This window comes from Lolium rigidum, chromosome 4 (genome assembly GCF_022539505.1).
Source record: "Lolium rigidum isolate FL_2022 chromosome 4, APGP_CSIRO_Lrig_0.1, whole genome shotgun sequence".
Classification (NCBI taxonomy): domain Eukaryota; kingdom Viridiplantae; phylum Streptophyta; class Magnoliopsida; order Poales; family Poaceae; genus Lolium; species Lolium rigidum.
The window spans coordinates 74,043,486-74,066,775 of NC_061511.1; positions in this window are offsets into that span (position 1 = coordinate 74,043,486).

Genomic DNA, 23,290 nt, shown 5'->3' on the forward strand with positions numbered 1-23,290 from the left:
AATTTTTCTTCGTCAAGGTGACGTTATTGCTGACGATAGCCACGATTGCTAGTCAAAAATTTGCGACAAGTCTTTTCTCGCTGCCATGCGGGCCCAATTGATCCACTATCTTGACACGTCGTGCAAGTGGGGGACACATGTCCTCCACTTTTTTGGGCGCACGTACCGTAACTTCTCCATTATTAAGTTACTTTTTTACCCTTGTTGCCACGTGGCTATCATCTGACACACATTTTCCTTATCCAAAGGTCCGTCGTTTCACCGCACCCCTATATAAGATCATCTTCTTCCTCCTCGGACACTTCCGCTCACGCCGTCCTCCTTCTCTCATCTGCAAATTTCCTCCTGCGATTCACAACCTCTTGAGCTCCTCACCTCCAGATTGCAAATCCTGTGCCATTGTTGATGCCGCCGCGCGGTTTGACGAGGCACGGCACACCGGAATCCTCCATGGCCGGCCGCGGATCTTGGAGCGGCGGAGTGGAAAGGTCAAAAATTTCCTCGCAAGACATCAACATGTTGAAGAAGGCGGGGATCAGCAAGAAATCCAAGGCGCTGTGCTTCCCCAGTGAGGAGAGCTACCCAACCCCTCCAATGGGGTGCCGGGTATGTTTTGTCGATCACCTCATCCGCGGTCTGTCCGCCCCCATTCATCCTTTTCTTCGTGGATTGCTTTTTGTCTACGGTTTGCAACTCCACCACCTCACGCCAAACTCCATTCTTCACATCTCCATTTTCATCACACTTTGCGAGGCCTTCCTTGGCGTCCGGCCCTAGCCGGGCGCTATGGAAGCGCATTTTCTTCTGCCGCCGTAATGGCTCGCCCAATGTCGCTTATAATATAGGCGGCGTTGTAATTTCTGTTCGTCCCACTGTTGACTACTTCGACGTCAAGCTTCCTGACTCAGTTCAAGGATGGCGCAAGAAGTGGTTGTACATTCAGGAGGAGAACCATGGATGTGCGGAGGATAACATTCCTCCTTTTGATGGCGCCGAAAAAATCTTTCGCCGCCGTTCCTGGGACGCGGAGGCCACCGAAGAAGAAAGGGCGTCGACAGAAACCTTGATGACTCGTATCCACGAGTTGCAAAATACTCGCGGCCAAGAATTATCGGGTATCCAAATCACTGCATACTTTCTTAGTACTAGAGTGCAGCCACTTCAAGCTCGCAAATATCCTCTCTGGAAATATCGCTGGCGACGAAGACGTAGATCGGCTTGTCGGTGAATTTGGAGGTCAAAGATTTAGAAAAACTTGTCCGAAAAATTTCATCTCTCAGCAAAAGAGATGCTGTCCCTTCTTCTTGCCGTGTGACGCCGTTCGTGCCAGCCAATCCACTTCCCAAGGTAATCTTTGTCTATTTGTCTTGTTGTTGCTTTGCTATCTTTTTGTTACTTCTTTCTCGATATCTCTCCCTGCTTTATTTTGCACAGGATCATCCAAAACTTGTCTCGCTTCCTCCTCTTCCTGAAGGTGGAGAAGTCGAAGAAAGGGCCATTGTCACTGATGACAATCAAGAAGCTCCGTCTTTTGTGAATGAACCCGTGGATTCTCGAAAATCTGCGGGATCTTCCGAAGGCACTACGTCGGCCCAATCTCCTCCTCCCGCTGTTTCTCCAAAATGGAAAAGGAAGAGGAGTAACTCGCGGGCGTTTCAGTACATTGTATTTTTACAGAGAAGGACTATATTTCGGCTCTAGGCATAGAACCGCCTGAGCTGCGCCACGTTCCAGGGGTTTTTCTCAGGAACCCCTATCTTCTTGTCCTTGATCCTGTATGCTCCTCCGTCGATGACTTTCGTGACGATGTAAGGCCCCAACCATGGTGACTCGAGCTTCTCTGTACTTTGCTGGTTGAGTCGCAGGACCAAATCACCGACCTGAAAAGATCTTGGCCGCAATCATCGACTGTGGTAGTTCTTCAAGTCTTGTTGGTACTTGGTAACCCGTGACAGTACTTCATCTCGAGCTTCATCGAGTGCATCCATATCATCCTCCCGAACTTTTCGTGATGTTTCGTCATCGTACCCTGTTACTCTTGGAGAATCGTGCTCTATTTCAATTGGTAGTACGGCTTCGGCTCCGTGGACAGAAAGAACGGGGTTTCTTGTGTCATTGTGTTTGGTGTTGTTCGGATGCTCCACAAAACACTTGGCGGTTCTTCGGCCGGTGTGTCGAGCCTTTTCAAGCGGTCCTAGCGGACGTTTTTAATGCCATTGCATATAATGCCATTAGCTTTCTCGACTTGACCATTAGTTTGGGGATGTGCAAGCGACGCGAAGTGCAATTTGGTGCCCACTTCCGCACGGTATGCCTTGAACTCCTTCGACGTGAAGTTGCTTGCCATTGTACGTGACGATCTTTGTGAGGTACTCCAAATCGAAAAACGATGCCCTTCACGAACTTTATTGCTGATTGTGCATCTGGTGAATTTATTGGCTTCGCTTCTACCCACTTGGTGAATTTGTCGACAGCAACCAACAGGTACTCGTATCCTCCTGGCGAAGCTTTGTGCAACTTGCCTACCATGTCGAGTCCCCACTGGGCAAAGGGCCATGATAATGGTATTGGCATTAGTTTCTGCCGCCGGAGAGTGCGGTTTTGCGGCAAATCTCTGGCACGCGTCGCAAGTTCGTACTATCTCTTTTGCATCCTCGAATGCTGTCAACCAGTAGAATCCTGCCCGAAAGACTTTGGCTGCAATAGCTCGACTGCTTGCGTGGTGACCACATATTCCCTCGTGCACATCTTTTAGGATTATTCTTCCTTCTTCTGGTGTGACACACCTTTGCAAGACGCCTGAAATACTTCGCTTATATAACTCCCCTTTGACCACTGTGAAAGCTTTGGACCGTCGAATAACTCGCCTTGCTTCAATTGGATCGTCGGGTATTTCCTTCCTGAGGATATACGATACGTATGCTTGCATCCAAGGAACTTCTATCATCATCACAAGTTCTTGGTCCTCTTCGTCCTCCATGGTTTCTTTGGGAGACGCCGATATTTTCCTTCTTTTGCTTTTTTCTGCACCTTCTTCGGCTTCGTTGATCTCTCCGCTATTTCTTCCCAAAACACGCCTGGCGGGATTGGGAGGCACTGTGACCCGATGTTTGCGAGGGCGTCGGCTTCATCATTGCTCAGTCTACTGATATGATTTACCTCGCATCCATCAAACAGCTTTTCCAGCTCATTGTATACCTCCTTGTATGCTATCATGCTATCATTGACTGCATCACATTGGTTCATAACTTGCTGAGCCACCAATTGTGAGTCGCCAAAGATTTTTAGTCGAGTTGCACCGCAAGCTTTCGCCATCTTCATCCCATGTATAAGGGCTTCATATTCTGCTTCATTGTTGGATGCGTTTGGGAACGTCATCCGTAGGACATATTTCAACTTGTCGCCTTCAGGTGATATGAGTATCACTCCTGCGCCAGCTCCTTCTACTCTCTTGGATCCGTCGAAGTTCATTGTCCAAGTTCTCGACAAATCTGGGGGTCCCGTGTTTTGCAGCTCCATCCACTCTGCAATGAAATCTGGCAAAACTTGCGACTTGATTGCTTTTCTTTTTTCATACGTGATGTCCCGAGGGGAAAGTTGTATTCCCCAAAGGGAGACACGCCCTAGCTTTCTGGATTGTTCGGTATATTTGAGAGAGGTGCTTCATTGACTACTATTATCGGGTGTGCCGAAAAATAGTGGCACAACTTTCTTCTTGTTGTAATCACTCCATATGCTAGTTTACGGTGCTGCGGGTACCGCTGTTTGGAAGGCGATAAAACTTCACTAATGAAATATACCGGCCTTTGCACTCCATGGAGTTTTCCTTCTTCTTCTCTTTCGACAACTAGCACCGTGCTAACCACTTGGGGTGTGGCTGCGATGTACGAGCGGGAGAGGTTCCTTTTCCTTCGGCGCCACCAAGATTGGTGGTGTCGAGATTTTGCGTTTTAGATCCTCGAAAGCTCTGTCGGCTTCTTCGTTCCACTGGAATTTCTCCCCTTGTTTTATCAAAGCGTAGAACGGTAGTGCTTTTTCTCCCAGCCTGGCGACGAATCTACTCAAAGCTGCGACTCGCCCAGTTAATTGCTGTATTTCTTTTAACTTGGTTGGCTTCCTCATCGTTACGATGGCTTGTATTTTGTCGGGGTTTGCCTCAATCCCTCTTGCTGAAACTAAGAACCCGAGGAGTTCTCTGCTTGGAACGCCAAAAGAGCATTTCGTCGGGTTCAGCTTGATGCAGAATTTGTCGAGGTTATCAAAAGTTTCCTTGAGATCTTAGATCAATGTTGTCCCCTTTTTTGACGTTATGACTACGTCATCAATGTATACTTGCATGTTTTCTCCAATCTGTGTTGCCAAACACTTCTGCATCATCCTCGATACGTTGCTCCCGCGTTTTCAACCCGAAGGGCATTGTTTTATAACAAAATACGCCATACGGTGTGATGAACGCTGTTTTGGCTTCGTCGTCTTCTTTTAATCTGATCTGGTTATACCCGAGTATGCGTCCGAAAGGAAAGACGTTCACATCCTGCCGTGGAGTCGATAATCTGATCGATCCTTGGGAGGGAAAGTGATCCTTTGGACAATGTTTATTGAGACACGTAAAGTCGACACACATGCGAAGGACTTTAGTGTTTTCTTTGGCACCATCACTTGGGTTAGCTACCCAAGTGGCTTCGGTGGATATCTCTTTGATGAAACCAGCTTCTCTGAGTCGATCAATTTCCGATAGCATAGCTTTGCGGTTTGGTTCCGAAAAACGTCGCAAAGGTTGTTTGATTGGTCTCGCTAGTGGATCCAAGTTAAGGTGGTGTTCGGCAAGTTCCACGGGTACTCCTGGCATGTCATCTGGACACCATGCGAAGATTTTCCAGTTCTCACGGAGGAACTTGACGAGCGCGCTTTCCTATGCGAGGTCCATGTCATTTGCAATGGATGTCGTCTTTTTGGATCCGTCGGGTGAATCTGCACCTCCTTAGAATTTTTCTCAGTGTTGAAAGTTGATTCTTTATTTGGCCTTGCAACGTCGGCGATGCGTCGTAGTCAGTCATGAGCCTTGATGCCAAATACTCAGCTTGCATCCCGAAAGTTTCTGATAGTCGATGAAAATCCTTGTCACATTTATCGGCTAGAGCGAAGCTTCCTTTGATTGTAATTGGTCCCTTAGGTCCGGGCATCCTCCACAGTAGATACGTACGTGTAATGTGGTACCGCCATAAATCTAGCATATGCTGGTCGTCCCAACAGAGCGTGGTATTGTGACGGGAAATCTACGACTTCAAACTCCAATTTCTCGATTCTGTAATTTTCTCGGGTCCCAAAGCCGAACGTCGAGGTTTATCTTTCCCAACGGATAGCTTGGCTTCTCTGGTGTGATGCCGTGGAATCTCGTGTCTGTTGGTTGCAGGTTTGCTAGGGAGATGTTCATCTTCCTTAATGTATCTGCGTACATGAGGTTCAAGCTGTTGCCGCCATCTATAAACACGCGAGACACGTCAAATCCTGCGATGACCGTTGGTAGTATGAGTGCTGACTGCCCTGGTCGAGGAACTTGCTGCGGATGATCTGCTATGGTGAAGCCAATGTCTTGCCCTGACCAATTGAGGTACTCAACTGTTGGTGGAGGCATTTTCTCTGCCATGAACACCTGCCGCGAGATTACTTTCTGAGTTCTATTGGACGGCCTTCCCTTCTGAATCATCGAGACCGCTCCGTTAGAATTGGGATCAACGTAAGGTGGTGGTGCAGGCGCCGCCGCTATTCTTAGCTGATGTCGATTGTCATCTGTTATCGCGGGAGGAGGTGGCAGGTGGACCTCACTTCTAGGTTCTCGAGGGTTTCTTTGCGCTGCCTGAGCATTAGCATGCCCTGCGTATCTCAGCATTGCCTGGAAATTTCGACAATCCTTCTGCAGATGTCCTGACTGTCTTTTTCCGTTGTTGTCGAGGAAAAAGTGCATACGACACGGCCCGTTCATCATTTCTTCGGGAGACACAAAAGGCCTCTGGAACCTTGGCCCGCTGTTTTGCCTATTTTGTCGAAATTCGTCTCTATTGTCACTTCGTTGCTCATTACTTCTCTGGTAATCATCTCGATTATTTCCTCCTGCACTGGCTCGGAAACCAGCCGAAATTTGACCTGGAGCATCATAATTCGAGTACTGCCGAGGAAATCGTCGCCTTGATTGATAATTTCGACCGCGGTCCTCCTCTGGTGACCTATGTCGTTTGTTGTGGACAACATCTTCTCCATCTGCCCATCTGTTTGCTATTTCCATTAATGCAGATACTGTCTTTGGATTGGTTCTTCCCAAATCTTCGACAAAATCTCCACGCCTGATTCCTGCGACAAATGCATCTATTGCTCTCTCGTCAGATATATTTTCTGCCGAATTTTTTATGATGTTCCACCTTTGGATATATTTTCTCATTGGCTCGTCTGGCTTCTGTCGACACGCCCGTAACTCCTCTAGAGACGCGGGCTTCTTGCAGGTGGATCGAAAATTCTTGACGAATATGTCCTCAAAGCTATCCCAGCACTGTCGATAGAACCTGGAGGAAGCTTTTTGATCCAAGATCGTGCAGCTCCACTTAAATGCACCTGAATGCTTTGCATGGCTGTTGCCCTGGTCCCTCCAGTTAACTTCACCGTCTCGAGGTAATCAACTAGCCAATCCTCCGGATCTTGCAGGGCCGTCGAATTTTTGAAATGATCGAGCAACTTAAATCCCGAAGGGACTCGAGTTTTCGTACTCTCCTTGTGAAACACGGCAAACCGCACATATCCTCGTCGTTTAATTCTAGGGAATACCGATGTTCCCTTCTGCCTTGCCGTGCTCTGTCTACCCTTGCTTGTGCTGCCGTATCTCTTGCTCCACTTGTTCCTTCGACATTTGCTGCTGCTGCTGCCGTAGGTCGTGGACTATTTTGCCTTGCAGCTCCTTCTGGCGGTGTTGATACAAACGCCGTTCCCATGGCTTCAGCTCCTGCCACTGCCATGTTGTACAAAGCCTCCCTTGGATCTCCTGGAGGTGGCCTAGATGCAAGGATAAAGGCTTGTGTCGCCATATACCCAGCTTCTGGTGTCTTGGGGATAATATTCCCTCTCGTGTCTATCGACATAAAAGACATGTCAAGATTTTGAACCAGGTACTCTCTTTCTCCTTCAGGTATGTGTTGCAATCTTGACCTTGCTCTGTTCCGAGCTTCTCTATGGCTATCTCCCGAGGTTCCAGATTGTCGACTTAACTCTGCCCTTCGTCTACTTGACGCGAAGCTGCCTCCTTTCTTCTGTTTAGAGCTTCGTGCTGTTTTTCCAGTTCTCTTCCAGCTCGGGCGAGTCTAAATTGATAAGCTTGCCGTTCTTGGACTGTAGCAGTTGTCGTCATTGGTTCCGAGCCATCTAAAGCTTTCGCAGCTCTATCCCGGGCTGTTTGTGGAAGTTGAACTCTGACGCGTGGTGTGGGCCCGACATATTTAGTGCCCATACCTCTCCTTAGATCTGAGGGATCGACATAGGGATTACCCAAATCGTCGAAAGCCTCCGATGTTTCCTCTTGATCGCGACTTGCATCTCCAATGGCAAAAACTTGATGATATTTTGGAGTTTTCACTTTGCTTGGTTCGGTGACACCACCATAGAGTTTGGTGAAGACCTTCCCAATAGAGGCGGATTTGTCGATGAAGTCGAAGCTATCAGTGTCGCTTGAATCATCGCGTATATAAGAGTCCGCCGATGATTCGAATGACATGTCGCTGAAGATTACAGCGAGTTTTTCACTTGCCCTGCTGTCGATGAAGCGTGGCGACGAAATCTCCTTATCGCTGGACTCGACGGATGATGCCGAGTTTGAGAGATCAGAACCACCCGACGAAAATCCCGACGAGATCGGAACTTCGAGACGATACACTCCTTTTTCTCGACGCGGAAATCGAATTTTCCAAACGTCATCTTCATTGGCTCCTCCAGATACGCATATGCATCCAAACGGGAGGGCGGGTGAGGAACAAAATCAACAAGACCAGTTTCGATCTGTTTACCTCTGTCCATGATGTTGCTTGCTACTGATGAAGTCGACGATCTTGAACGTGCCATCGAGATCAGCTCCTTGTCGCCTCTAATTCCCACAGATGGCGCCAATTGACAAGGTATTAACTTGTTAATGCCTATGGATTGTAGGCTAGGGTTTTAATTGGAAGTAGAGGGCAAGTAGATCTCGAAGGTTTCAGCCGAAAAGTACTCGACGATTATGAAAACTAGGGTTTGTCAACAATGATTCGATGATCTCTGCGTCCCTCGACTCCCCCTTATATAGGAGGCGGAGCCGAGGGATTCGTGCTGTACAAGTTACAAAGTCCGGGAAGGTTTCAAACTCATCCCGTAAGATTACAAATAAGATTTTCTATTACAACTCTAACTTTCCTTAATAACATCTTGGGCTTCTGAATCTTCTTATTCTTCGAGTAGTGGGCCTTCAATAAACCCCGGGTACTATCTTCGGCAGGCCCATTAGGGATGCCTATGTCACAATGTATCTTGTGTGATTATCAATAAAGCTCCAAGTTTCTCTAATGAGCTTTATTTTATATTTGTATTGTTTATATTGTTTATTATTTATAATTTTCTTAATGAATTACCTCACATTTGAATTATGAGATATTCATTTGATGTTTGAATTTTAAATTCAAATGCAACTTAGGTTTGAATTCAATCATGCAACTTAAGTTGTAATGCACTTACTCTCCTCTCTTCTCAAAACCCTAAATTAGTTAGGTGAGATACAAGTTTGTCGCACTCTCGAAACCCTAACCCTGTAAGGTGTCGAGAGAGAAACTTGTCCCCCTTCGATGCAGTTTTGTTTTAAAAGCGCGAAATTTCCCCAGAATTTACGATGCAATGCACATCCCTTTCTAAAATCTACCCCTCGATCGTCTCTAAACCTGGGATATTACATATTCCCTCCGTTCCTTTCTATAATGCCTATAGATTTTTGGCATTTGTTTCAGAATATAAGGTTGTAGCTTGGCTCTTTTTCAATTACCCCCTACAGTACCGGTCAGCTCCCACACGACATGCGTGAAAAAAATCCAGACAAAAAGGAAACAATTAATTGAAATTCCTAATGCATGACTCCAACGATTCCTTAGATTTAGGAAGCAGTGTTTTTATTTCCTAATATAACCTGGCTGCACATATATGGAGAGTCAACCAGAGAGATTTGTGGGATTTATTATGTTAATTTAGGAAGTTACCGATTTCCCTGATTTTACTCCGATCTCAAATCGTTAATCTAGGGGAGCTTACAAATGAAGACGATATATGTCTTGTAGACAGTGCAACAATGCATATACCATACTAAAGACTAAATTGTATTTCTCATACCTATGATGCAGTTGTTAATACTATATCTGGAAGTGTAAAATTAATTGAGGGCTCAGTAAGAGTCAGAATTTTTTCAAAGAAATAAGTTGGTTTGAATTATCACTTTCTCACTTTAATCCTCGTACAAATATATGTGAGCAAGAAGTTCAAAGGATAATTCATTTACAAAGCTTAGCGAATAAATTGCCAGATGCTTTTACATACTTAAAAAGAGTGACTAAGTCACATATCCCGACTGCTAATGCTCCTGAAAAAATTGATGTTCAACATGGACAATCGTCTACCGCTAACGAATCAAAACCAACTATAAAACGAGGTAGACCATTGGGTTCTAAAGATAAGAATCCTAGAAAAAGAAAAGGAGGGAAGAATCAAGATGGACAAGTTGATGAAATAATAATAGAATAAAAATCTCCTAAAGAGACCGAAGACATGACAAATACTATTGATACAGAAGATACAAAGGTACCTAATTCATTAGAAAATGAGATCTCACTAAACTATGTTGTGTCTAGAAAAAATTGGAACTGTGGTAAAGTAATCACGGATGATGCATTTGCATATAGTCTAGCGCTAGAAATTATGGATGAAAATGAGGATCACGAACCTCGATCAATTGAGGAGTGTAAGAAAAGACAAGATTGGCCAAAATGGAAGGACGCAATTCAAGTAGAATTGGATTCTCTTAAAAAAGGGAAGTTTTTGGACCCGTAACTCGCACACCTAATGGTACAAAACCTATTGGTTACAAGTGGGTCTTTGTTCGAAAACGAAATGAGAAAGGTGAAATTACAAGGCACAAGGCCCAATTAGTTGCCCAAGAATTCTCTCAAAGACCTGGTATAGATTATGAAGAAACATACTCCCCTGTGATGGATGCAACAACTTTTCGATATCTAATTAGTCTGGCAATAAAAGAGAATCTGGACTTGCATTTGATGGATGTCGTTACAGCATACTTATATGGATCACTTGATAGTGACATATATATGAAACTTTCTGAGGGATTTAAACTACCAGAAGAAGGTTCTCGAGAATAATATTCTATTAAGTTGAACAAGTCATTGTATGGATTGAAACAATCTAGATGAATGTGGTACAATCGTCTCGGTGAATGTTTGATGAAAAAAGGGTACAAAAATGATTCTATTTGTCCATGTATATTCATAAAAAATCTGGATCACATTTTGTAATAATAGTTGTATATGTTCATGATCTAAATCTCATTGGTACTTCTCAAGGACTCTCCGGGGCAATGAATTGCTTGAAAAAAGAATTTGAAATGAAAGATCTGGGGAGGACTAAATTTTGCCTTGGATTGCAAATAGATCATAAAAAAGGTGGGATTCTTTTGCATCAATCAATCTACATGGAGAAAATTTTAAAACAGTTTTACATGGATAAAGCACATCCATTGAGTACCCCTATGGTTGTCAGGTCGCTTGATGTAACCAAGGATCCTTTTAGGCTCCCAGAGAATCAAAACTAGATTCTTGGCCCTGACGTGCCATACTTAAGTGCAATTGGAGTACTAATGTATCTTTCCACTCATACACGGCCTGATATTGCATTCACAGTTAATGTATTAGCGAGATATAGCTCTTGTCCAACTAGACGGCATTGGAACGGTATGAAGCATATAATACATTACCTTCGAGGTACGAAAGACATGGGTTATATTTTTCTAACAAATGCAAAGAGGGAATAGTGGGTTTTGCAGATGCATGATATCTATCTGATCCACACAATGGTCAATCACAAACCGGATATGTTTTTATGTGCGGAAGTGCATGTATCTCATGGCGCTCAATGAAGCAATCTATAGCGGCAACTTCAGCTAACCATGCGGAAATCTTAGCAATCCATGAAGCTAGCATGGAATGTGCGTGGTTAAGGAATATGTCACACCATATTCGCAAAGAGTGTAAATTAATCTTTGAAAATGAGGCACCAACAGTAATATACGACGATAAAATGGCTTGTAGAACCCAACTAAAAGATGGCTATATAAAAGAAGATAGAGTCAAACATATCTCGCCAAAGTTTTTCTTCACTCGTGATCTTCAGAAGGACGGAGTTATAGAAGTTCACAAAATTCCTTCCAGTGAGAACTTAGCAGACTTATTCACAAAGGTGCTACCTACTTCTACATTCAAGAAATTAATTCACGGTGTTGGACTACGACGAATCAGAGATATTCAGTGATATTGTCATCAGGGGGAGTGAATATGTATTGTACTCTTTTTCCCTTAACCATGGTTTTTTCCCACTGGGTTTTTCCTTGGTAAGGTTTTTACCGAGGCATACATATTCACAGTCAATGGACATCCAAAAGGAAGTGTTATGACATTCCTATTTATGTGGATGTCCATAACCTCTATGTCATCAAAGCTATAACCCATATGACATTAGTAGTGTTAACTCTCTTTCATAAATCCTTGTAACTCTTAATCCTCATGTGACTATATATGGAGAACATTGTACCCATTGTGTTAACTCTCATCTCACTACCCAGCCCTATGCATGTTCTAACATTTATATTGTAGTTACTTCATAACACATATGTTTCGATTCTTTTAGAGTATGTAACAATTTTTCTTATAGTCGGTCAAGTTGCGAAATTATGGTGCAAAAAAATTCACTAATGGTAAGAAAAAATCCAATTTTTTTCTCTGATTAACAACATTTTCGAAAATGCTACATCATTTTCCAATGTCAACCATGGTAGGGGAGAGGAAGCCTCCAACCTGGCCACCAAATGCATCGGTTTGTAGGAGCTTCTGCTTCGGCATCCTGCACGCGGACGAGCGACGCCAAGCGCTGACCGGCAAGTGACGGAGCCAACCTGCACATGGATGAGCGACGGTGGTGTCGACCGCCAAGTGATGGAGCCGTTCGATGGAGCTGCAGATCGACAACGAGCGCGGGACAAGCGGAAGCCATAGAGCTCTGCCCCATGGGTGCACGTTGGCGGCAGGAGGGCGGCGGGGGCGCGTTGTGGCAGCTGGCTAGGGGCGGGAGCGCGCGCCCGGTGGCTGTTGCCGGCCGAGGCGAAGAATCGCCAGAAATCCTTATGTTGATTCACGAGACAGCCGGCTGTCAATTAGACATTTCCAAATGTAAACATATCAACATGATAAATAGATTTAAAATAATTTTCCAGAGAGCACTAGAGTGAAAAGACGTCAGCACGCGGCCAGACTGCTCCTCCGTGTCGTTTTGGGCTACAGCCCAATAAAAGGAAGGCCCAGCCCAGGCGAGGAGCACAAATCAGATAGCTCCTCTGCTTCTTCCCACCGTAACCGACTCGAATCAGTCCACAGCGTCTTCATAAATCGGAGCCGCGCGCGGATCCGATTCCTCAAACCACGCCCCGATCCATCTCCAATCACCTACGATTCCTCATCAAACCAAACCACGCACGCTCCGATCGCGGCTCCGATTCCACAAACCACCGCACGCTCCGATCGATCTGGACTCGGGAATCACCGGAACTCTCTCGCGCGCGCGTACGCCGCCCGCATGGGTCGCTGGGACAGCTACGCCGCCCGCAGAGCCCAGGACAAGGCCGCGAGCTGCGGCGACGGCGCGATGGCGCCGGAGGAGGAAGCGACGCCCGTCCGGGCTCCCGCAGTCAGCGCCGACGGCGGTTTCCACACCCCGCCTCCGCCTCCGCCTCCGCCCGTGATCAACGGGGCGGAGGAGGATGAGGGGTACAGCACGCCGACGTCGCCGAGCAGCCGGCTGCGGGTCCCCGACGTGTGCCCCGGGGCGCCGACGATCCGGCTGGACGAGGAGGAGGAGGAGGGGTACGGCACGCCGACGTCGCCCAGCAGCCGCCTGCGGGTCTCCGCCGTGTGCCCCGGGGCGCCGAGGATTCCGAGGGAGGGACCGAGCTCGAGTATGATGGAGACGACGGGACGCGCCGCCGCCGGGATCATGCGTGCGCCTCTTCGTATGTGGGTGTGTGCCGTTCTTTTGTGCGTCTACCGTCATATTAGGAAATCTACCTAGTAGCTTACTACTCTTTCATTTCTTTTTGGAAGAACACAATACTCCTCCTCATACATATTTGCACATTGCTTCGGGAGGAAGTTGATTGCATGTAACTAATATGGCTGGACTTTGATAATGTTGCAAAGTTTGTTTTTCGAGGGAATAATATACGCAAATTAAGTTCATCCGTCTTTTCTTTGATATAACGGATCCAAAGTTTGCTGTGTGTCTTGATGATTTACATTTTGAGGTCTCTTTTACAAATATGAAAGTACCAACTCTTTAAAAGACAATCTTGCCATTGCCCCTGGTTCAAATCTTGGCCTGGTTCCATTTCTTGAGCGGGAATACATATATAGTTCATGTACTAGTTCTGTTGTTATCAACGCACTGGGATCTAGGATGGATTCTTTTATCAGAGTCTCTCACAGGATTCAGTTCACCCCAATTCAAATATCGCTTACAATACAGAAATGTTCAGAATGTAAAGGCAAAGCTACAGCTAGTACACGGTTGGCCGAAGCAGGGCCTTACCTGAGAAATCAGAGGTCCTGGGCGGAATTTTAATTTGGGCCTCAAATTGGAAAACATCAAACCGTACAATTTTTTTTTTGTTAAGGCTAAGCATGCATAATCAAATTTTCTCCTAAGAATATTGTATCGATAAAAATCTTTCATATGAAACCTTGAGCTAGTTTATGGAAGCAGTCCTGTTCAAAACATCTTCAAATGTCCTTCTAACCAGGGGTGGAGCTAGGGATTGCTACTTTGCTAGGGACTGATTTTTTTTTTTGAGGGATTGCTAGGGACTGATCTTTTTCTGGAGAGAGAGTAAATGTGCATGCGTGAAATTAAAGTTGAGAATACATGGAGCCATTTTATTACACAGCTACGGCCTCTAATTAGGCCTATTAGCAGTAACCACTTACTATCACAAGCCTCAGTAACTTGCAAAAAATTGGGGGCTCTGATCAGGTGGAGGCCCGATACAATTGCACATTCTGCACATGCGTCCCAAACGGGCCTGGGCCAAACCCACCAATCGTTCTACACTGTTTCTTTTGTCCACATAGTTCTTATATAGTTGGCCAATCATCGCTCGGTAACGTGTTATTTGACGTGGTCCTTACTGGCGTAGCGCATGCTCTCATGCCTATTCGCTTCATCTCAATAGTCTTTGCTTGTGGGCCCCTTGTGTCGGTGGTAACATTCTCCCTGCCTCGAGAGCCGACTTACCCCAAGTTGGTTACCATTGGACCAACGTTTGACTGCCGGCAACTGGACCTTGTTGACTGCATACAACATCGGAGGACGCGAGTGGTAAACCTGCAAGACATCAAGAGGAGATGGCAACCGAGTTTGTACATGTAAATCGGCGCCAATAGCCTTCTTTATCTGTGACACATGGATCACGAGATAGATACAATTGCTCTAGGCAAGGCCAGACGAGGCAACTTCTCCGACACGCTTAACCACTTCGAAATGCCATTCATACTTGAAGATCAACTTATGATGTGCTCGGGGAGTTACCGAAGATTGCACATAAGGTTGTAATTTGAGAAAAAATGAAATCACCAACAACAAAAGACCCATTGAATGCACTTCTTATCTGCTTGATGTTTCATCCTCAAGCGTACTCGCTCCAAATGCTGACGAAGAAGATCCTACATCATCTGATGTTCATTTAAACATGTTTCCATATCAGGTACAGAGCATGTATTGTCAGCCGTAATACCAAACTGGCGTGGAGGACGCCCATACAACACTTCAAAGGGAGATGTTCCAAGGGCACAATGCAGACTCATATTGTACCAATATTCCGCTAAGGATAGCCAATAAATCCATTTAGTGGGACGAGCGTGAGCAAAACATCACAAATACCCCTTCGAGGCATGACTAACATGTTCGTTTTGGCCATCGGTTTCTAGGTGATACGAGGAACTCATCTTCATCTTCGTGCTAGTACAATCAAATAACTGTTGCCAGAATAGCTTATTGAATATACGATCACTGTCAGAAATAATCTAAGCAGGACGCCCGTGGTGTTTGAATATATTGTCCATAAACACATTAGCAACTCGAGCTTCTGACAAGGAACGCGACACTGGCAAGAAGCGTGAATAGTGGCCGAAGTTATTCACTACAATGACGATACAATCCTTCGATATGATCTACATGTAGAGATTGAAGCAAACCAAGGTATTTGGCATGATATAGCTTAACCTGCTCACAAAAATTGTTTCACATCAGCAGGATTAGGACAGTTGTGGTTTTAGATTCATCGGTAGCAACTCTTTTTTTTTTTTTTTTTTTGAGTGTTCACCGGGGAGAGCAACGCTCTCACCTGAATATATTTCTCATTTTTTTGTCACAAAGACAGGGGTGAAAGACCCCAGGTTTTTGGGCAGCAGATTTACATGGGGAGGGGAGACCCATCCAACGCAGGGGGATGGCCTCAGGAAGTTACAATCGTACAGGAGGAAGGTAGGTGAGCCACAGATCGACGTCGGCGCGGTGGTCAAGGGGGAGCCGAGCCCGCCAGAGAGTAGCGTCATCACGGCAGCGCTTGCGAATCCAGGAGAGCGAGGGGGAGAGCCCTTCGAAGACGACGCTGTTCCTGTGTTTCCATAAGTGCCAGAAGCACAGGAGGCGCAGAGTTGAGGCCGAGCGGGCAGGAGCAGTGGTCGGCAACGGGCAGACCGGGGCCACGGCAAGCGTGGCATCGTCGGCGACGGGTGGAGAGCCGAGGGCCGCCCAGAATTGACGGGCGAAGCTGCAGTGGAACAAAATGTGAGCAGGAGTCTCCAGGTCGGTGTCGCAGATGGGGCAGCGGCTGCCGTCCTCCTCCAGAATCCCCTTACGGAGCAGATTCGAGCGGCATTGGATGCGCCCTTTAACCAGCAGCCACGCGAAGAATTTGACCCGAGGCGGGGCGGAGTTGCGCCAGACAAAGGTGGCGTTCTCGTCGCGGACGCCGCCGTCGGAACAGAGCTTGTACAGCGCGCCGGTCTTCAGACGACCTCCCTCGCGGGCGCAAAGGGGGAGAGTGCGTCTGTCCTCCGCTGCAGACAGGTGGATGGAGCCAAGAATCAACATCAGCTCCTCACGTTGACGCTCCGCCGTGGACGAGAGACGAGCCACCAGGAGGGAGTCGAGCCCGGCGCGGAGGACCTGCTGGACCGTGGCCGAGGGCGGTAGAGTGGGAGAGCAGCTCGGGCATAGCCGCGGAGAGGGCGCCGCGCGGCAGCCAATGATCGTGCCAAAAGGCGGTACGGGAACCATCTCCCAGCTGTACCCGCGAGATGGCGCGGTAGAGCGGGAGCAGCCGCAGGAGGGAGGCCCAATGAGATCCGCAGAGAGCCGAAGAGCGGCGAGCCTCGTCCTCCAGCGGCGTGCCGGCGAGAGTGGCCCAAACCCAACGTGGCCACGACTCACCAGGGTTGGCGAAGAGGCGATGCAGGAGTTTGGTGAGGAGGCAGCGGTTTTGAATATGGAGGGAGCGCACCCCAAGCCCTCCTTCCTCCTTGGAACGGCATACAACGTCCCAGGCCACCAAGAATTTGGCGCCCGTCACACGATCAGCACCCGCCCAGAGAAAGGCACGACGAAGCCTGTCCAACGCGGTGACCATGCCAGCAGGGAGCTCCATCGCGCCCATGGCGAAAGTGGGGAGAGCGTCCAGCACGGAGTTGAGCAGCACTAGGCGGCCTCCCGGGGAGAGCAGAAGGGCCCGCCATCCCGAGAGATAGCGGTCGACTTTGGCGATGAGGGGCGCAAAGTTGACGAGCCGGAGTTTGTCGGCGGAGAGCGGCAGACCCAGGTAGGTCTGGGGGAATCCCTCGACACGACATTGGAGAGCGGCCTGGATCTCCGCGAGCACCGCACCGTCAGTGTGCATGGGAACCAGCGTGCTCTTGTGGTAGTTGATCTTGAGCCCGGTCGCATCGCCAAACTGGTCGAGGATGAGCTTGAGGCGGCGCGCCGCGGCACCGTCCGCGCGGAGGATAATGAGCGTGTCATCCGCGTACTGGAGGACGGGGCAGGGCATGCCATCAACCAAGGGGTGTTGCAGGGTGTCGTCACGGCGCACAAGCCGTTGAAGGACGTCAGCCATCAGCAGGAACAGGTAGGGGGACAAAGGATCCCCCTGCCGCAGGCCACGCATGATCTTGATCCACTTCCCGGGGATGCCGTTGAGGAGGATGGCCGAGCGCGAGGACGAGAGAAGCAGGTCCATCCAATCACACCACAGCTCCGGGAACCCGCGGGCGAGCATCACGGTCCGCAGGCTGGTCCAGCTCACCGAGTCGAAGGCCTTGGCGAAGTCGAGTTTGAGCACGACGCACGGAGCGCGCCGGCGAAAACACGTCTGTACCAGCTCGGTGGCAAAAACGAAGTTCTCCGCAATGCTCCGCCCGTTGAGGAAGCCAGTCTGATCGACGTCGATGAGCTGCCCGATTTGATGCTGGAGGCGGACGGTGAGCGCCTTGCAGAGCATCTTGACACTGCAGTTCTGAAGAGAAACCGGGCGGAAGGAGCTCGTCGACAGCTGCCCCTGCGTTTTGGGAAGGAGGACGACGTGGGATCTGTTGATCCTCTCCAAATCCAGCGCGCGGGAGTGGAAACGCTTGAAAAGCCGAAGCACACATGGGCCGACCGTGGCCCAAGAGGCCTTGTAGAAGCTGGGCCCAAGCCCATCAGGCCCCGGCGCACTGCTTCGGTCCAGCGACAGGAGGGCCGCCTCCACCTCCTGGCTCGTGAAGGGCCCAACCAGGTCATCACCGTTGACCCGAGGGCAACCTCGGTAGAGATGTCCAAGGTCGAGGAAGAGTCGACGGAGCGGCCGAGCAGATCGCGGAAGAAGGAGTGGAGGGCAGCGGCCTTGGCGTCGTGCGTAACCAAGGCGGCGCCATCGACGAAGAGGGAGCGGATCGTGTTCCGCCGCAGCCTCTGCGAGGCACGAGCGTGGAAGAAGCGAGAATTTTCATCTCCCTCAACAACAGCACGGAATTTCCTGCGCTGCTTCCAGTGAGCAGCACGCTCGAGGACCGAGCGCTCCAAGGTAGACTCCGCAAAGCACACGCAGCGAGAGCTCGTCTTCCGAAAGAGGACGGCCTTCCTCGAACAGGTCAAGCAAGTCAATCAAGAAAGAGCGAGTTGTTTTGGTATTTGGGGTTGTAGAGGTGGGAGCGTTTCCGGACCTTGGCGGCGTTGCGGAAAGCTTTGAGGCGAGCGGCAAGGTCACCAGCAGCATCCGACACCACAGCAACATTGGTCCAGGCAGGCAGGGTGGAAGGAAGGAAAAGAGGGTTTAGGAGCCAGGCGTTTTCGAACCGGAAGCACGAAGGACGCGTGATTTTCGTGGAAGCGGTAACGAGGATGGGAACATGATCGGATGTGGGGCGAGGGAGCGAGGAGAGGGAGGAATTGGGTAGGGCTAGGTTCCACTCCTGGTTGAACAGGGCACGGTCCAAGCGGGCCAACACCGGCGAGGCCCTTTTGTTAGACCAGGTGTAGAGCCTGTCGAGAAGGGGAAGCTCGAAGAGGGCAAGAGATCTAATCGTGTCGTTAAAAGCAGCAGCAAGGTTGACATCGAAATTGGCATTATTCTTGTCGGAAGGATCCCGTATCAGATTGAAATCGCCGACGATAAGCCAGGGCAGGGGGAAGAACGGCCCAAGAGATTCAAGTTCCTCAAGGAACAGCGAGGAGAGGGAGTGGTCTGCCGGCGCATAAACGTTGGTGACCGCAAAAGCTAGATCGCAGAGGGTGGAAGAAAGTTTGACAGTAAGGGAAAAACGATCTCTCCGAGTGGAAACTAAATCATAGAGCCGTGGATCCCAGGCAGTGAGAATGCCACCGGAGCTGCCAATGGCGTCAACCGTAGCAAAATCAGAGAGGTGGGAGGGGAGGAAGGAGGCGGCGGAGAAGCGGTCGATCGAGGCGAGTTTGGTCTCCTGGATGCATATAATGGAAGGGGCAGAAGAAGAAATCGCATCTCGCACGACCGGCCGTTTTTTTTGACAACCAAGACCCTGCGTGTTCCACGATTCGACAGTAACATCACGAAACCCACTAATCATGACCACTAGAAGCACCAGAGAGGTTACAGAGGGAGGGGTAGATGACGAACACGGCGGACAGAAAGACTAAGAAACACAGGGGGGTACAGAGGGGAGCACGCACGCGACATCCCAAGTGGCAACGGCAAAGCCGATCACGCATTGGCACCGTTGGTCACCGAGCTGGAGGAAGCACAGATTGAACCAGCCAGAGCTGCCACCGCCCGCTTGCGCAGCGGCTTGGCGTAAGACGCCAGGGCGGCATGTTTCTTGACCTGCTTCTGAAGGGCAGCGGTGCACCCGCCGAGCGCATCGCGGAGGCCACGGATCTTCATGGCCCGAACCGCAACAGGCTCGTAGAGCTGGGACTCCTTCAAGGCCAGACGAGGGCTGCGTTTGGTCACCACCGGAGGGGGCGCCGCCGCCACGGGGACAGCGAGCCCGGGGTCGTCGAGCTCAGTGATCACCACGCTGTGCCTCCGAGTGGCGGCCAAGGAGGGCCGAGCCGAGAGAGGAGGAGCCATCCACCGAGCCAACCCCACTGCACCAAGAGATGGTTAGCGAGGACAGCGAGGTAGAGGACGGAGAGATGTCACCACGGCCCGGAGAGGAGGCGACGCTGTCCAGGATCGCCAGCAGCGCGTCATGAGCAAGGCCCGCCGCACTGCGCGCGCCCGGAGCATGCTCGTCGATGTCGTCGAGGTGGCCAGCATCAGGGGCGGGTGGGAGACGCGGGGGCGCGAGCGGAGCGCGACCAGGCCGGTGGCGCAGGTGGGGCGGCGGGGAGGGCTGAAGAAAGGAATGTACTCCCCATCAGCATCGTAGGAGTCCGCCGCGCGCCAGACCCGCACCTTGCGAATGGTGATGAGGCGCGAGCCCCAAGGCTTGCGAGTGAGGAGGACCTCCTCCGGAACATGCTGGGCATGCTTGAGCAGCACAACCGCACGAACCACGGCGAGATCGTCGCCAGAGAGGCAAATGGTGTCCACCTCCAAGGTGGTGCCGAAGCTGCTGAAGGAGGCGGCGACGCCAAGTGGGCTAACATGCTCAACCGGGACTCTCCGAGCCAGGACTAGGGCCACCCACTGCATGTCACAAGGGACACGATCAGCTTCTTCCTCGCGCACAAGGCGAATGGTGGCCCCTTCCAGGTGGAAAGGTTGGTGCAGAACTGCCAGCTCACGGTCCTCCTCCGACAAGAAACGGACGTACATGTCGCCCAGAGAGGAAGGGACGAGCACCACCTGCAGGCCAGGGAGCTTGGAGAAGATAGCTTCGGCGATAGCAGACCCAGGGGAGAAAAAGGGTGGGAGGTCGTCCACGTAGGCGACCGCCATGCAACGGGCAGCGGCCATGTCGCCAGGAGGCATGAACACCTCGTCCGGGGCCGCATCAGAACCATTGGAAGAGGCACCAGACTCGACTTCCTCCTCGTCGTCCGCGAGGGGCGGCGGAGAGGCAGCACGAGCAGGCAGCGGCTCTACCATGGCAACGATACGCTCCACAGAAGGGATGTTGGCGGAGCTGGACTCGCCCACCTCGAAAAGGGATCCCATGCGCCTGGGCGGAGAGGAGGAGCGAGCCCGGCGAACGCCAGAAGACGGCGAGAGCGGGGAGAGCAGCGCAGATGGGTAAGGAGTGGCGCGGCGCGGTGGGGCAGTAGTCCTGGAGGCGGCGCGAGGCGTGGTGGCAGTGGGCACGAAGGTGGGCTGAGGGAAAGGCATGGTGCACTCGCGAAGGCGGTGGCCGGAGCGACCGCAGCCACGGCAGCGAATGGGGTCACGGCAGTCACGAACCTGGTGGAGAGAGGAAAGGCAGCGGAAGCAGCCGTCCAGACTAAGGTGGAGGTTTTTGAAAGGGGCTGCGGGCGTCTTAGGGTTTGGGAGGGGCGGGGAACGGAGCGCGTCCAAGTAGGAGCGTCGACGAGGGGTAGCTGGCAGCGCATTGAAGCTTCCGGCATGGGGAGCAGCCGGAGAAAGGGGGGTGGAGGGCTCGAGGAGGGCAGGCTCAGACGTGGAGGCGCCGCAGAGCGGTAGGGGAGCAGTGGCGGACGCGTCTTCCCTCAACGGGGAGGGGACGCCTGACGCGACGGCGAGCGTTGGCTCTAAAGGCTTCCGGGAAAAGGAGCAGGGGAGCGGAATTAAACCTTCCCACCCAACCCTAGCTGAGGCGGGAACGCGTGACCAAGCGGGTTTTGGGCGACGTTGTCTCTTACGACGTGGCACAGAGGTGGGTGGGACCCGCGGCGAAGAGGAGACGGCGGAAACGGCGGCGGAGAGGGAGCCATGGAAACCAAGCTCGAAACGGGCGCAGTGCTTGGCTCCCGAACGCACCACGAAGGCGGCCACCGCCGGCGCAGCAACGACGGCGTGGAAAACACCGGGGGAGACTTCTGTCACCGGTAGGCGGACACCGTCGTCGCAGAGGAAGAAGGAAAGGATGCTCTCCATGGAGGTCGTGGAGAAACACGGGGAGGGGAAAGGAACGGAAACCCAGAGCTCGCCAGACACCCATGGGCGTAGCGAGGAGAAGGGAACCATGGCTGCGAAATGGGAGAGGACGTAGTCCTGGAAAGGCTTACCTGGACCAAAGCTGCAGCGGATGGCGGAGACCGCCGGAGGCCCACCGTCGCCACCCTCTGAGAGGGCGCCTTCCGGGTTGCAGCCGCCAGGGACAGGAGCGGCCGGAGGGGGACGTGGTGTGGAGGCGCTAAGCTGAGCGGTGGAGGAGTCTGGGCTCTGGCCGGCGGCCGCCGCGGTGGAGGCCGACGGGGCCCCCGCGTCGCCTATCGCGTCGCGAGAGCTCATTTCACAGTCCTCAAACTTCTCTTGTTGTTGTTGTTGAGACTGAAAAAGGGAGAACCCGGTAGCAACTCCTGCAGCGGAAATCACATGGCTTAAATAATGCACACTTGTATGAGCAAACTCACATTTAGACAGCTTGAATTTCCACTTATTTTCATCTAACAACTGCAATATTAATTTGAGATGTACCAAATGAGCTTCATAAGTAGCACTATAGAAGAGGATGACATCGAAGAATACTAACACACACTTGCGCAACAATGGTACCGCAGTTGGAGCTTATTCAGGCTTGCAATGGAACTACTGGAGTATGGATCCCTTACACAACCATCTTAGCTGATTGTTTCCAAAAGGCGAGCTCGATGGACATGGTGGCTTTCCAACATTGTTGAAGAGAGGCAAATGTGGTGGCGCATAATTTAGCGAAGGTTGCTTATGAGACGAAGAAAAGTTATTTTCGGATGGTAATCCTCGGTTTGCATTGAGACGAAGAATAATCATTTTTGGGATGGCAATCCTCTAGATTTCATAGTCGTTGTTGTCATTGAAGAGACCAAGAATAGTTATTATCTTCTAAATAAAGCGCCAAGTAGGCATCCTTTCAGAAAAAAAATCAGTCAAAGTTTATCTTAAAATGCTTGTGCGCTTTATTCATATAAACGGAAGAAATACTCCAAGAAAATGCTCAATTGAGGGCAAGTTTGCGACATTAAAACAACAGCAGAGAAATAAAGACTCGACTGTTACGAATAATCTGATTTCACGGTGCAGAAGTGCAGAACCAGCGTGTCCGATGCCTAAACACTAAGCAGCCTCATCATTTCCTCATGAAAAATAATTTTACAGCGTTGTTCAGATGTTGGCTAGCTAGTAACAAAAATAATTAAGGGTGGAAAATATACCTTGGAAATTACATGGATCCACAGCATGACCCACTACTACACCTCATCAGTAACGGATGACACATCACTGACGTGTTTTTTCTATTTATACCTGTTAGTGATGACAAGACATCATTGGTTGGCATCACATCGCTTCGTC